The following is a 14,477-nucleotide window of genomic DNA, read 5'->3' as shown; positions in this document are numbered from 1 at the left end:
ACCCCATTTTTGCAATTTTTTGTCAGTCAGTGACAGGAATGGGCATGAAACCAATGCTGGATCCCAGAAACCTAACCATTTCTGAAAAGTAGACAAAATTCTGAATTCAGCAAGGGGTCATTTGTGTAGATCCTACAAGGGTTTCCTACAGAAAATAACAGCTGAAAAAGCAAAATATTGAAATTGAGGTGAAAAAAACATCAATTTTTCTCTACGTTTTTTGCGAAGGGCCTACCTGTAGATTTTGGCCTCTAGCTCAGCCGGCACCTAGGGAAACCTACCAAACCTGTGCATTTCTGAAAACTAGAGACCTAGGGGAATCCAAGGAGGGGTGACTTGCGGGGCTCGGACCAGGTTCTGTTACCCAGAATCCTTTGCAAACCTCAAAATTTGGCTAAAAAAACACATGTTCCTCACATTTCTGTGGCAGAAAGTTCTGGAATCTGAGAGGAGCCACAAATTTCCTTCCACCCAGCGTTCCCCCAAGCCTCCCGATAAAAATGATACCTCACTTGTGTGGGTAGGCCTAGCGCCGGCGACAGGAAACACCCCAAAGCGCAACGTGGACACATCAAAAATGTTGGAAGAAAACAGAGGTGTTTTTTGGCGAAGTGCCTACCTGTAGATTTTGGCCTCTAGCTCAGCCGGCACCTAGGGAAACCTACCAAACCTGTGCATTTCTGAAAACTAGAGACCTAGGGGAATCCAAGATGGGGTGACTTGCGGGGCTCGGACCAGGTTCTGTTACCCAGAATCCTTTGCAAACCTCAAAATTTGGCTAAAAAAACACATGTTCCTCACATTTCTGTGGCAGAAAGTTCTGGAATCTGAGAGGAGCCACAAATTTCCTTCCACCCAGCGTTCCCCCAAGTCTCCCGATAAAAATGATACCTCACTTGCGTGGGTAGGCCTAGCGCCCGCGACAGGAAACACCCCAAAGCGCAACGTGGACACATCGAACGTTTTGGAAGAAAACAGAGGTGTTTTTTGCGAAGTGCCTACCTGTAGGTTTTGGCCTCTAGCTCAGCCGGCACCTAGGGAAACCTACCAAACCTGTGCATTTCTGAAAACTAGAGACCTAGGGGAATCCAAGGAGGGGTGACTTGCGGGGCTCGGACCAGCTTCTGTTACCCAGAATCCTTTGCAAACCTCAAAATTTGGATAAAAAAACACATGTTCGTCACATTTCTGTGGCACAAAGTTCTGGAATCTGAGAGGAGCCACAAATTTCCTTCCACCCAGCGTTCCCCCAAGTCTCCCGATAAAAATTATACCTCACTTGTGTGGGTAGGCCTAGCGCCCGCGACAGGAAACACCCCAAAGCGCAACGTGGACACATCCAAAATTTTGGAAGAAAACAGAGGTGTTTTTTGCGAAGTGCCTACCTGTAGATTTTGGCCTCTAGCTCAGCCGGCACCTAGGGAAACCTACCAAACCTGTGCATTTCTGAAAACTAGAGACCTAGGGGAATCCAAGATCGGGTGACTTGCGGGGCTCGGACCAGGTTCTGTTACCCAGAATCCTTTGCAAACCTCAAAATTTGGCTAAAAAAACACATGTTCCTCACATTTCTGTGGCAGAAAGTTCTGGAATCTGAGAGGAGCCACAAATTTCCTTCCACCCAGCGTTCCCCCAAGTCTCCCGATAAAAATGATACCTCACTTCTGTGGGTAGGCCTAGCGCCCGCGACAGAAATCACCCCAAAGCGCAACGTGGACACATCAAAAGTTTTGGAAGAAAACAGAGGTGTTTTTTGCGAAGTGCCTACCTGTAGATTTTGGCCTCTAGCTCAGCCGGCACCTAGGGAAACCTACCAAATCTGTGCATTTCTGAAAACTAGAGACCTAGGGGAATCCAAGGAGGGGTGACTTGCGGGGCTCGGACCAGCTTCTGTTACCCAGAATCCTTTGCAAACCTCAAAATTTGGATAAAAAAACACATGTTCCTCACATTTCTGTGGCACAAAGTTCTGGAATCTGAGAGGACCCACAAATTTCCTTCCACCCAGCGTTCCCCCAAGTCTCCCGATAAAAATTATACCTCACTTGTGTGGGTAGGCCTAGCGCCCGCGACAGGAAACACCCCAAAGCGCAACGTGGACACATCCAAAATTTTGGAAGAAAACAGAGGTGTTTTTTGCGAAGTGCCTACCTGTAGATTTTGGCCTCTAGCTCAGCCGGCACCTAGGGAAACCTACCAAACCTGTGCATTTCTGAAAACTAGAGACCTAGGGGAATCCAAGATCGGGTGACTTGCGGGGCTCGGACCAGGTTCTGTTACCCAGAATCCTTTGCAAACCTCAAAATTTGGCTAAAAAAACACATGTTCCTCACATTTCTGTGGCAGAAAGTTCTGGAATCTGAGAGGAGCCACAAATTTCCTTCCACCCAGCGTTCCCCCAAGTCTCCCGATAAAAATGATACCTCACTTCTGTGGGTAGGCCTAGCGCCCGCGACAGAAAACACCCCAAAGCGCAACGTGGACACATCAAAAGTTTTGGAAGAAAACAGAGGTGTTTTTTGCGAAGTGCCTACCTGTAGATTTTGGCCTCTAGCTCAGCCGGCACCTAGGGAAACCTACCAAATCTGTGCATTTCTGAAAACTAGAGACCTAGGGGAATCCAAGGAGGGGTGACTTGCGGGGCTCGGACCAGGTTCTGTTACCCAGAATCCTTTGCAAACCTCAAAATTTGGCTAAAAAAACACATGTTCCTCACATTTCTGTGGCAGAAAGTTCTGGAATCTGAGAGGAGCCACAAATTTCCTTCCACCCAGCATTCCCCCAAGTCTCCCGATAAAAATGATACCTCACTTGCATGGGTAGGCCTAGCGCCCGCGACAGGAAACACCCCAAAGCGCAACGTGGACACATCAAAAGTTTTGGAAGAAAACAGAGGTGTTTTTTGCGAAGTGCCTACCTGTAGATTTTGGCCTCTAGCTCAGCCGGCACCTAGGGAAACCTACCAAACCTGTGCATTTCTGAAAACTAGAGACCTAGGGGAATCCAAGATGGGGTGACTTGCGGGACTCGGACCAGGTTCTGTTACCCAGAATCCTTTGCAAACCTCAAAATTTGGCTAAAAAAACACATGTTCCTCACATTTCTGTGGCAGAAAGTTCTGGAATCTGAGAGGAGCCACAAATTTCCTTCCACCCAGCGTTCCCCCAAGTCTCCCGATAAAAATGATACCTCACTTGCGTGGTTAGGCCTAGCGCCTGCGACAGGAAACACCCCAAAGCGCAACATGGACACATCAAAAGTTTTGGAAGAAAACAGAGGTGTTTTTTGCGAAGTGCTTACCTGTAGATTTTGGCCTCTAGCTCAGCCGGCACCTAGGGAAACCTACCAAACCTGTGCATTTCTGAAAACTAGAGACCTAGGGGAATCCAAGGAGGGGTGACTTGCGGGGCTCGGACCAGGTTCTGTTACCCAGAATCCTTTGCAAACCTCAAAATTTGGCTAAAAAAACACATGTTCCTCACATTTCTGTGGCAGAAAGTTCTGGAATCTGAGAGGAGCCACAAATTTCCTTCCACCCAGCGTTCCCCCAAGTCTCCCAATAAAAATGATACCTCACTTGTGTGGGTAGGCCTAGCGCCCGCGACAGGAAACACCCCAAAGCGCAACTTGGACACATCAAAAATTTTGGAAGAAAACAGAGGTGTTTTTTGCGAAGTGCCTACCTGTAGGTTTTGGCCTCTAGCTCAGCCGGCACCTAGGGAAACCTACCAAACCTGTGCATTTCTGAAAACTAGAGACCTAGGGGAATCCAAGATCGGGTGACTTGCGGGGCTCGGACCAGGTTCTGTTACCCAGAATCCTTTGCAAACCTCAAAATTTGGCTAAAAAAACACATGTTCCTCACATTTCTGTGGCAGAAAGTTCTGGAATCTGAGAGGAGCCACAAATTTCCTTCCACCCAGCGTTCCCCCAAGTCTCCCGATAAAAATGATACCTCACTTCTGTGGGTAGGCCTAGCGCCCGCGACAGAAAACACCCCAAAGCGCAACGTGGACACATCAAAAGTTTTGGAAGAAAACAGAGGTGTTTTTTGCGAAGTGCCTACCTGTAGATTTTGGCCTCTAGCTCAGCCGGCACCTAGGGAAACCTACCAAATCTGTGCATTTCTGAAAACTAGAGACCTAGGGGAATCCAAGGAGGGGTGACTTGCGGGGCTCGGACCAGGTTCTGTTACCCAGAATCCTTTGCAAACCTCAAAATTTGGCTAAAAAAACACATGTTCCTCACATTTCTGTGGCAGAAAGTTCTGGAATCTGAGAGGAGCCACAAATTTCCTTCCACCCAGCATTCCCCCAAGTCTCCCGATAAAAATGATACCTCACTTGCATGGGTAGGCCTAGCGCCCGCGACAGGAAACACCCCAAAGCGCAACGTGGACACATCAAAAGTTTTGGAAGAAAACAGAGGTGTTTTTTGCGAAGTGCCTACCTGTAGATTTTGGCCTCTAGCTCAGCCGGCACCTAGGGAAACCTACCAAACCTGTGCATTTCTGAAAACTAGAGACCTAGGGGAATCCAAGATGGGGTGACTTGCGGGACTCGGACCAGGTTCTGTTACCCAGAATCCTTTGCAAACCTCAAAATTTGGCTAAAAAAACACATGTTCCTCACATTTCTGTGGCAGAAAGTTCTGGAATCTGAGAGGAGCCACAAATTTCCTTCCACCCAGCGTTCCCCCAAGTCTCCCGATAAAAATGATACCTCACTTGCGTGGTTAGGCCTAGCGCCTGCGACAGGAAACACCCCAAAGCGCAACATGGACACATCAAAAGTTTTGGAAGAAAACAGAGGTGTTTTTTGCGAAGTGCTTACCTGTAGATTTTGGCCTCTAGCTCAGCCGGCACCTAGGGAAACCTACCAAACCTGTGCATTTCTGAAAACTAGAGACCTAGGGGAATCCAAGGAGGGGTGACTTGCGGGGCTCGGACCAGGTTCTGTTACCCAGAATCCTTTGCAAACCTCAAAATTTGGCTAAAAAAACACATGTTCCTCACATTTCTGTGGCAGAAAGTTCTGGAATCTGAGAGGAGCCACAAATTTCCTTCCACCCAGCGTTCCCCCAAGTCTCCCAATAAAAATGATACCTCACTTGTGTGGGTAGGCCTAGCGCCCGCGACAGGAAACACCCCAAAGCGCAACTTGGACACATCAAAAATTTTGGAAGAAAACAGAGGTGTTTTTTGCGAAGTGCCTACCTGTAGGTTTTGGCCTCTAGCTCAGCCGGCACCTAGGGAAACCTACCAAACCTGTGCATTTCTGAAAACTAGAGACCTAGGGGAATCCAAGGAGGGGTGACTTGCGGGGCTCGGACCAGGTTCTGTTACCCAGAATCCTTTGCAAACCTCAAAATTTGGCTAAAAAAACACATGTTCCTCACATTTCTGTGGCAGAAAGTTCTGGAATCTGAGAGGAGCCACAAATTTCCTTCCACCCAGCGTTCCCCCAAGTCTCCCGATAAAAATGATACCTCACTTCTGTGGGTAGGCCTAGCGCCCGCGACAGAAAACACCCCAAAGCGCAACGTGGACACATCAAAAGTTTTGGAAGAAAACAGAGGTGTTTTTTGCGAAGTGCCTACCTGTAGATTTTGGCCTCTAGCTCAGCCGGCACCTAGGGAAACCTACCAAATCTGTGCATTTCTGAAAACTAGAGACCTAGGGGAATCCAAGGAGGGGTGACTTGCGGGGCTCGGACCAGGTTCTGTTACCCAGAATCCTTTGCAAACCTCAAAATTTGGCTAAAAAAACACATGTTCCTCACATTTCTGTGGCAGAAAGTTCTGGAATCTGAGAGGAGCCACAAATTTCCTTCCACCCAGCATTCCCCCAAGTCTCCCGATAAAAATGATACCTCACTTGCATGGGTAGGCCTAGCGCCCGCGACAGGAAACACCCCAAAGCGCAACGTGGACACATCAAAAGTTTTGGAAGAAAACAGAGGTGTTTTTTGCGAAGTGCCTACCTGTAGATTTTGGCCTCTAGCTCAGCCGGCACCTAGGGAAACCTACCAAACCTGTGCATTTCTGAAAACTAGAGACCTAGGGGAATCCAAGATGGGGTGACTTGCGGGACTCGGACCAGGTTCTGTTACCCAGAATCCTTTGCAAACCTCAAAATTTGGCTAAAAAAACACATGTTCCTCACATTTCTGTGGCAGAAAGTTCTGGAATCTGAGAGGAGCCACAAATTTCCTTCCACCCAGCGTTCCCCCAAGTCTCCCGATAAAAATGATACCTCACTTGCGTGGTTAGGCCTAGCGCCCGCGACAGGAAACACCCCAAAGCGCAACGTGGACACATCAAAAGTTTTGGAAGAAAACAGAGGTGTTTTTTGTGAAGTGCTTACCTGTAGATTTTGGCCTCTAGCTCAGCCGGCACCTAGGGAAACCTACCAAACCTGTGCATTTCTGAAAACTAGAGACCTAGGGGAATCCAAGGAGGGGTGACTTGCGGGGCTCGGACCAGGTTCTGTTACCCAGAATCCTTTGCAAACCTCAAAATTTGGCTAAAAAAACACATGTTCCTCACATTTCTGTGGCAGAAAGTTCTGGAATCTGAGAGGAGCCACAAATTTCCTTCCACCCAGCGTTCCCCCAAGTCTCCCGATAAAAATGATACCTCACTTGTGTGGGTAGGCCTAGCGCATCCAACCAGGCTTCTTGAAGTAGAATGAAATCATACAGAACCAGAAACCTTATCCATTCACAATCTGATATCTTAGTGTCAAACCCTGCTAGATTCCATGAAATAGGACAGCACTTTGTAGTCTTTCCACCCTGATCTTCCATGTTCGCAATAGCTTTAGGGGGTTCTACCATGCCCACTAGAGATCTCCATGCATAGCGTCAATCCACCCCTCCAGATCAGAAATAAAAATGGGGTCATTCCCCATACTAGTTGGCAGTAAAACACCCTGCCCTAGATTGGGATTCTTAGGATTCCTAGTTGGAAAATTGACAGTCTGTCGAGTATGATTATACAAGAAGCCCAAGGGGACCATACCAATCCTTCCCTTCCTCTGGGAAGCCAAACTTTGTGTCAATAGGAGCCGCTGGGCCAGACCTGGATGTTTGCAATTTACAATAATACACTCCCCGTTTCCCACTTTTTCTCGAGGCCCCTATCCAATCAATTCTTCGGACACACAGAATATCCCTAAGGTCCTTGCAAACAAAAACACAGTTTTCACTCAGTGACAAGTCTTATTTTTTAGTTGGTCCGTGGATTCACTAATACCTGGTGCTAGAGAAGGAACATCTGAAAGCACCACCACATAGGGAGCGCAGGCTGGAGGGAGCTCCAAACAGAAAAGTTGGGAACCTTTCTTCAAGTGCGGATCCAGAACCTTACCACTTTGTTGAGGCTCCCTTCCATTCTCCATATGCCTACTACCAGTTGGCCTTCCAACTCTCAGCCTGTTATTTCCCCATACATCTGCCGATGAGTCAACTTGGGCAGCTGAGGGACCCTCCACACAATTTCCAAGAGCCCCCAAATTTAAAAGAGTTGTGGATTGCTGCATGTCTCTATCCAGGGCTCTAGGGTGTCCCTCACATAAGAACATCCCCTCTGATGGTAGTCTTGACGACTGAAGCCCAAGTGGTCACCCTCAGCTGTGACCTCTCCTGCCCACACAACAGGGAAACTGCATTTTCAAGCACCTGCAATCTCTCCAATACCTGGGCCAAACTAGCCTCAATCATATCCCTGAACTTCATCAATATATTTTCAACATCGAGACCCGGGGACTGACTGAGGCCAGTGCCTTCCATTACACCCGTAGGGTTCAAATTTATAGACGGAGGCAGTTTTAATTTTTAACCAGCTTTCTTCAATGCCTTTATCTTTTTCAAAGGGGGGCTGCTGCTGTCCGGGGAGAAACCATCAGAAGCCTCTTCCTCTTCCTTATTGTCCCAGTCATACCATTTGCCCCTATTTCTCCAGGCAGTGGGGCTTCAAGCAAACCTCCCTGCTCTCTCCGTAGGGGCCCATCCTCATCTTCCTATGATCCCAGAGCCTCATTGTCTAAGGACACTTGCTGCCAATCACCCATCTCCAGTGAAAGTCTCCTCTCCGCCGAGTCAATCTTCTTGGTAACTACCCCCACTACTCTGCCAAGAAAGGAGTCCGGCGTTGTATTTGAACTTCCCTTCCCTCCTCCACACTGGTCCCCAATTTTCAGGGCCCTTCTCCTACCCATCCTCACAATATGCCAGGGAGGGGCCTCCCTAGGGAACAGAAGGTCAGCCACAACCAGTTTTAAAAATAATAAAAGAGGGGGTGGACGTCAAAATCAGCAGTGGATTACACAATAGTCAGTTGAGTCAGAACGCTCACCCGCCATGCCAGAACTAAGAGGGGTCGATGAAGGGCGAAGGACGGGCGAAGGACTGGCCCGCCCTTGGCCTGCGCGCGTCCTGTGCGGCGGTTCAATGTTAAGCGATATTAAGCGTTCGCCGGGGGTTAGGCCCCGCTCCACCTCCTTGCAGCTTTCACCTGGGACACTGTGAGAAAGTAGCCTCTTTCTAGCATGGTTACCCCCACTTTTGGCCTGTTTGTGAGTGTGTGTCAGTGTGTTTTTAGTGTGTCACTGGGATCCTGCTAGCCAGGACCCCAGTGCTCATAGATAAAAACCTATACGTCAGTGTGTTTTACCTGTCTCACTGGGATCCTGCTAGCCAGGACCCCAGTGCTCATAGTTTGTGGCCTAATGTGCATGCCTGTGTATTGCCTAACTGTGTCACTGAGGCTCTGCTAATCAGAACCTCAGTGCTTATGCTCTCTCTGCCTTTAAATTTGTCACTGTAGGCCAGTGACTTCACTTACCAATTTCAATTGGCATACTGGACCCCCCCTTATAAGTCCCTAGTATATGGTACCTAGGTACCCAGGGCATTGGGGTTCCAGGAGATCCATCTGGGCTGCAGCATTTCTTTTGCCACCCATAGGGAGCTCAGACAAACCCTTACACAGGACTGCCATTGCAGCCTGCGTGAAATAGTGCACACACAATTTCACAGCCATTTTTCACTGCACTTAAGTAACTTAGAAATCACCTATATGTCTAACTTTCACTTGCTGAAGGTTAGGTGCAAAGTTGCTAAGTGTGAGGGCACCCTTGCACCAGCAAAGGTGCCCCCACATAGTTCAGGGCCATTTCCCCGGACTTTGTGAGTGCGGGGACGCCATTACACGTTTGCACTACTTATAGGTCAATACCTATATGTAGCTTCACAATGGTAACTCCGAATATGGCCATACAACTTGTCTAAGATCATGGAATTGTCCCCCTATTCCAAATCTGGTATTGGGGAGCCAATTCCATGCATCCTGGGGGCTCCACCATGGACCTCCAGTACTGCCAAACCAGCTCTGAGGCTTGCACTGCAGCTACAGCTGCTGCCACCTCACAGACAGGGTTCTGCCCTCCTGGAGTCTGGGCAACCGAGTCCCAGGAAGGCAGAACAAAGCATTTCCTCTGAGAGCAGGGTGTTACACCCTCTCCCTTTGGAAGTAGGTGTTACAGGCTGGGTAGGGGTAGCCTCCCCCCGCCTCTGGAAATGCTCTGAAGGGCACAGATGGTGCCCTCCTTGCATTCCAGTTTACACCGGTTCAGGGACCCCTTCTCCCCTGCTTGGCAGGAAACTGGGCAGTGGCAAGGGGAGTGACTACTCCCCTGTCCACCACCCCAGGGTTGGTGCCCAGAGCTCCTCCAGTGTGTCCCAGACTTCAGCCATCTTACTTTGCAAGGTGTGGGGGCACTCTGGAGGGCTCAGAGTGGCCAGTGCCAGCAGGTGACGTCAGAGACTCCTCCTGATAGGTCCATACCTGATAAGGTAGCCAATCCACTCCTCGGGGCTATTTAGGGTCTCTCCTGTGGGTTCTCTTCAGATTCTGCTTGTAAGTTTCCTTCAGGAATCCTCTGCAACAACTTCAGCATCCTCTGTCCTCGGATCAATCGCAGCCTGCTCTAAGAAATGCTGTAACTGCAACAAAGTGTCTACATGAGACACTTTTCTTCAGCAACCTCAGCTCCAAGTCAGCAACTGCAACAGTTTCTGTGGTGCATGCTCTGGGGACTCCCTGTCTTCATCCTGCACCAGAAGGACCGAAAAAATCTCCTGCGGAGTGTCGGAGTCACTCCCCTGCTCCAAGCAGGCACCTTCCAAGGTGACAACCGGTACCCTGGGACTCCTTTCATGGTGACAAGCGAGCTCCTAAGGACACAAAGGGTGGACATCATCAACACAGACTGTCCTGAGGTCCTGTTGACGTAATTTGGAGGAGGTAAGACCTTGCCTTCCCTGAGAATGATGGTACCCTTGTGTTTTGTGTCTTCTTCGCAAAATTCCTTCATGCACAGCCTGGCCCAGGTCCCCAGCACACTACCCTGCGATGCTCATCTTGCTGAGTTGTTCTCCGGCGGCGTGGGGCCCTCTTTTGTTGTGCTGCATCAACTGCATTTTGCACCTCGTTTGAACCCAGATCCAGTGGCTTCTTGGGGTGCTGGCTGGCATCCGGAGGGCTCTATAAAGTGCTGAGATCCCGCTCTTCCTCCTCATACAGAGTTGAGGCCCCCAGGTCCCTCCTGCGTCCATGCAGTGCCATTTTCATGAAAATTGCACTTTTGCCATAGCCAAGGCTTGTTGGCGCCTTCTAACATGAAATCTCATCTGCAACACTCTTCATAACGTGGGACATCTTTTGCATCATGCAGGAACTTGCTGGCATCTTCCTAGGGTGCATTTCTGCAGTCTTCAACTAACCAGGGGCTCTCCTTTTGCACCCTCTTCTGGGTTGGCAGGGGCTCCTGTCCTTCCTGGAACTTCTTTCGACTTCTGGACTTGGTCCCCTTCCTTTGCAGGTCTTCAGGTCCAATAACCCAGCAGTTGTTCTTTGCAGACTTGGTTGGCTGCTGCAAAATCCCCAAAACGAGGTGCAGTGTGTCCTAAGGAACCTTGCAGTACTTTACTCCTGCTTTGCTGGGTGCTGGGGTGGGGTAATTTACTTACCTTTACTGTATTCTTACTCTCCCAGCAATTCTGCACACACTGCACTTGTGTAGGGGGGAATTCGTGATTCACATTCCACTTTTGTAGCATATGGTTTGTGTTGCCCCTAGACCTATTTTCTCCCATTGCATTATATAGGATTTCCTACTGTTTGCATTGTTCTATGACTATTTACTTGTCTAATTTTGGTGTCTAGTGTATATATTGTGTATAATACTTACCTCCAGAAGAAGTATTGTCCCTAAGATATTTTTGGTACTGTGTCACCCAAATAAATACCTTTATTTTTGGTAACACTGAGTATTGTCTTTACTTGTGTATAAGTACTGCGTAATTATAAGTGGTATTTCATGAGCTTTCAATTTCTCCTAGTTCAGCCTACGCTGCTCTGCAATTGCTACCTCTATCAGCCTATGCTGCTAGAACACTACTACTTCACTAATAAGGGAAACTGGACCTGGTGTAAGTACTCAAGGTACCCACTACAAACCAGACCAGCCTCCTACATTGGTGGCAGCGGTGGGATAAATACTTGCAATTGCTTTACCACTTTGTTACCTGTGCTTTTCACAAGAAAAGCTTGCTCCAATACTTAGAGCATATATAATATATATCTAGAAACAATTTTCTAACTTTCTTAATTTTTGTTTTTAACTTTTCAAAAGTTTTACAAAGTTCTGAAAAGTTTTCTCTTTTCTCTAAAAAGTTAGCTCTGTTATTCTACTAACTTTTTACTCACTTTCCCCAAACTTTTTTCTTTCAATATGTCTTCTGTAGAAGGTACCCCTAGAGTTGTGAAAACAACATATGAGAATCTAAACTTTAAAAGTTTGAGGGGTCTCTGTAATGAAAGACGTTTAGGGATTGAGAAGAACCCCAATGAGGAGTTCCTCTTAAATCTCCTCCTCCAAGATGACCAGGGACTCAGCACTGGCGCCCATCAGACAGGGGAAGAGGTAGAGGATAACTTCAACCAGGAAAGCTCAGAGGAGCAAGATGATAATCCTGGGGAGGGTCCTCCCACAGACCTATCTGTCAACAAGCCCCCTAGTATAACTGGTAGTGGGAAGGGTTCACACACAAGTAGGGCTCCCTTCACCCCTAGAGGCCAGGTCACTAGAGTGGCCCCTGTTAGAGATAGGTCTGCCTCTGCACACTCTCACGTTACCTCTGTTTCAGAGGCTTCACATAATTCTAACCCTGAGGACCAGTCCCTAGCTAGGGAACTCAGAAAGCTAAGGTTAGAGGAGGCCAGACTGAAGCTAATGCGGGAGCAGTTGGCCTTAGACAGGGAATCCCAGGCTGTGGAGAAAGAGAGGCAGGGTTTGGGATTAGTTCCCCATGATGGCAGCAGCCGTTTTAGAAATACAAATGTCAGGGAACCTTCATTTGATTCTAGGAATCTGCACAAAGTTGTCCCTCCTTTCAAGGATGGTGATGACATCAACAAGTGGTTGGCTGCACTTGAGAGGACCCGTAAAGTTCAGAGGGTCCCTCATGTACAGTGGGCTGCTATCCTTTGGTTATCCTTCTCTGGAAAGGGGAGAGACAGACTTCTTATTGTCAGATAGGATGATGCAGATAATTATCAGGTTCTTAAAAATGCACTCTTGGATGGTCTGGGCTTAACCACTGAACAGTAGAGACTTAAGTTCAGAGGGACCAGAAAGGAGTCATCACAGGACTGGACAGACGTTGTAGACTGTTCTGTGAAGGCCCTAGAGGGTTGGTTGCATGGCAGTAATGTGACTGATTATGAAAGCCTATATAACTTGATTCTGAGAGAACATATTTTGAATAATTGTGTGTCTGACTTGTTGCATCAGTATCTTGTGGACTCAGATCTGACCTCTCCTCAAGAACTGGGAGAGAAGGCAGACAAATGGGTCAGAACAAGGGTGAGCAGAAAAGCACATACAGGGGGTGACAAGGATGGCAAAACAAAATATGGTGAAAAATCTCAGGACAAGCATGGGGATAAAAGTAAACATAAAGATCCTTCTTCAGGTCCAAAACAATCCTCTGGGGGTGGGGATACAACTTATTCATCTTCTTCAAACTCTTCACACAATCAGAAAAAGCCTTGGTGCTATGTGTGTAGAAATAAAGGCCATTGGCCAGGGGATAAGTCCTGCACAGGTAACGCCCCTGAGCCTATCACCACTAACATATCAGACTCTAGTGCCCCTAGCAGTAGCAGTAATAGTGGTGGGACTACTGGCAATAGTCAAACTAAAGGTGTAGTTGGGTTCACTTTTGGGACCATAATAGAAACTGGGGTAGACAGTCCCAAGACAGTTTCTGTCACACCTGGTGGCATTGGCCTTGCCACCTTGGCTTCTTGACCCCTTAACAAAGATAAATACAGGCAGTCGTTCTTAATAAATGGTGTTGAGGCCCAGGCCTACAGGGACACAGGTGCCAGTATCACTTTGGTCACTGAAAACCTGGTGTCACCTGCACAACACCTCCTTGGACAGAAGTAGAACGTTACTGATGTCAATAACTCCACTCAGTCTCTCCCCTTAGCTGTAGTTCAACTTAGTTGGGGTTGAGTTACTGGCCCTAAGCAGGTGGTAGTATCATCTAGCTTACCTGTAGATTGTCTCTTAGAGAATGACCTAGAGGCCTCGGGTTGGGCTGAGGTAGAGTTTAGTACCCATGCATCCATGCTGGGTATCCCTGAGGAATTGCTTCCTCTCATTTCTGGCGAAATGAAAAAGCAAAGGAGAGAAAAGGGCCTGCAATCTTAGGATCCCTCTCCACCAACAGGTAAGAAGGGTATCAAAGTATTCCTTCCCCACCCTGCCACTAAGGATACCATTCCTGTGGTGGGAGAAACCTCTCCTGGGGTGGAACCTGTACCAAAGGAGCCCTTAGCTACCACAGCTGGACTCCCAGAGGTAAAAGTACCTCTCTGTGGAACTACTAAGCCAGATGTGCAAAACTGCACCACTGTTAGTAAATATGGAGCATCTCTCCAACCCTCCCAGAGAAACTTTAGTGCAGCATCCCTGCACTGCCTCTAAACACTTAGGGCAGCGGCCCTGTCCTGATGTGGAGCTTATAGGACAGCAGCCCGTCCCTGCTCCAACTCTAGAGAAACAGCAACCCTGTTCTCTCTTACAGCCATATGGACAAAGTTTTTGCCCAGCTATGGCTTTATTGAGACTGCATCCCTGCCTAGCATTTCCTGCATTTGACAAAGGCCCAGTGGACCAATCCCACTGCCCAACTTTAAAACATACTAATAGGAACTCTGAGAATTTACACTCACACTGTTGGTTAGGTAAAAATCTCCAAACAGGGTGGTTTACATCCCCACAGGGGAGTAACCATATAGTGGTTGATAAAGGGAGTAAACACTCTATTGCAGATCTACTCTCCACTTATCACCACTTAGACAATAAAGTCTCAACTGGCCAAGGTTAGCATTATTGTCCTTCG

Source organism: Pleurodeles waltl, chromosome 7 (genome assembly GCF_031143425.1).
Source record: "Pleurodeles waltl isolate 20211129_DDA chromosome 7, aPleWal1.hap1.20221129, whole genome shotgun sequence".
Taxonomy (NCBI): domain Eukaryota; kingdom Metazoa; phylum Chordata; class Amphibia; order Caudata; family Salamandridae; genus Pleurodeles; species Pleurodeles waltl.
The sequence above is the reverse complement of the archived record's forward strand: the minus strand, read 5'-3'. Positions refer to the sequence as shown.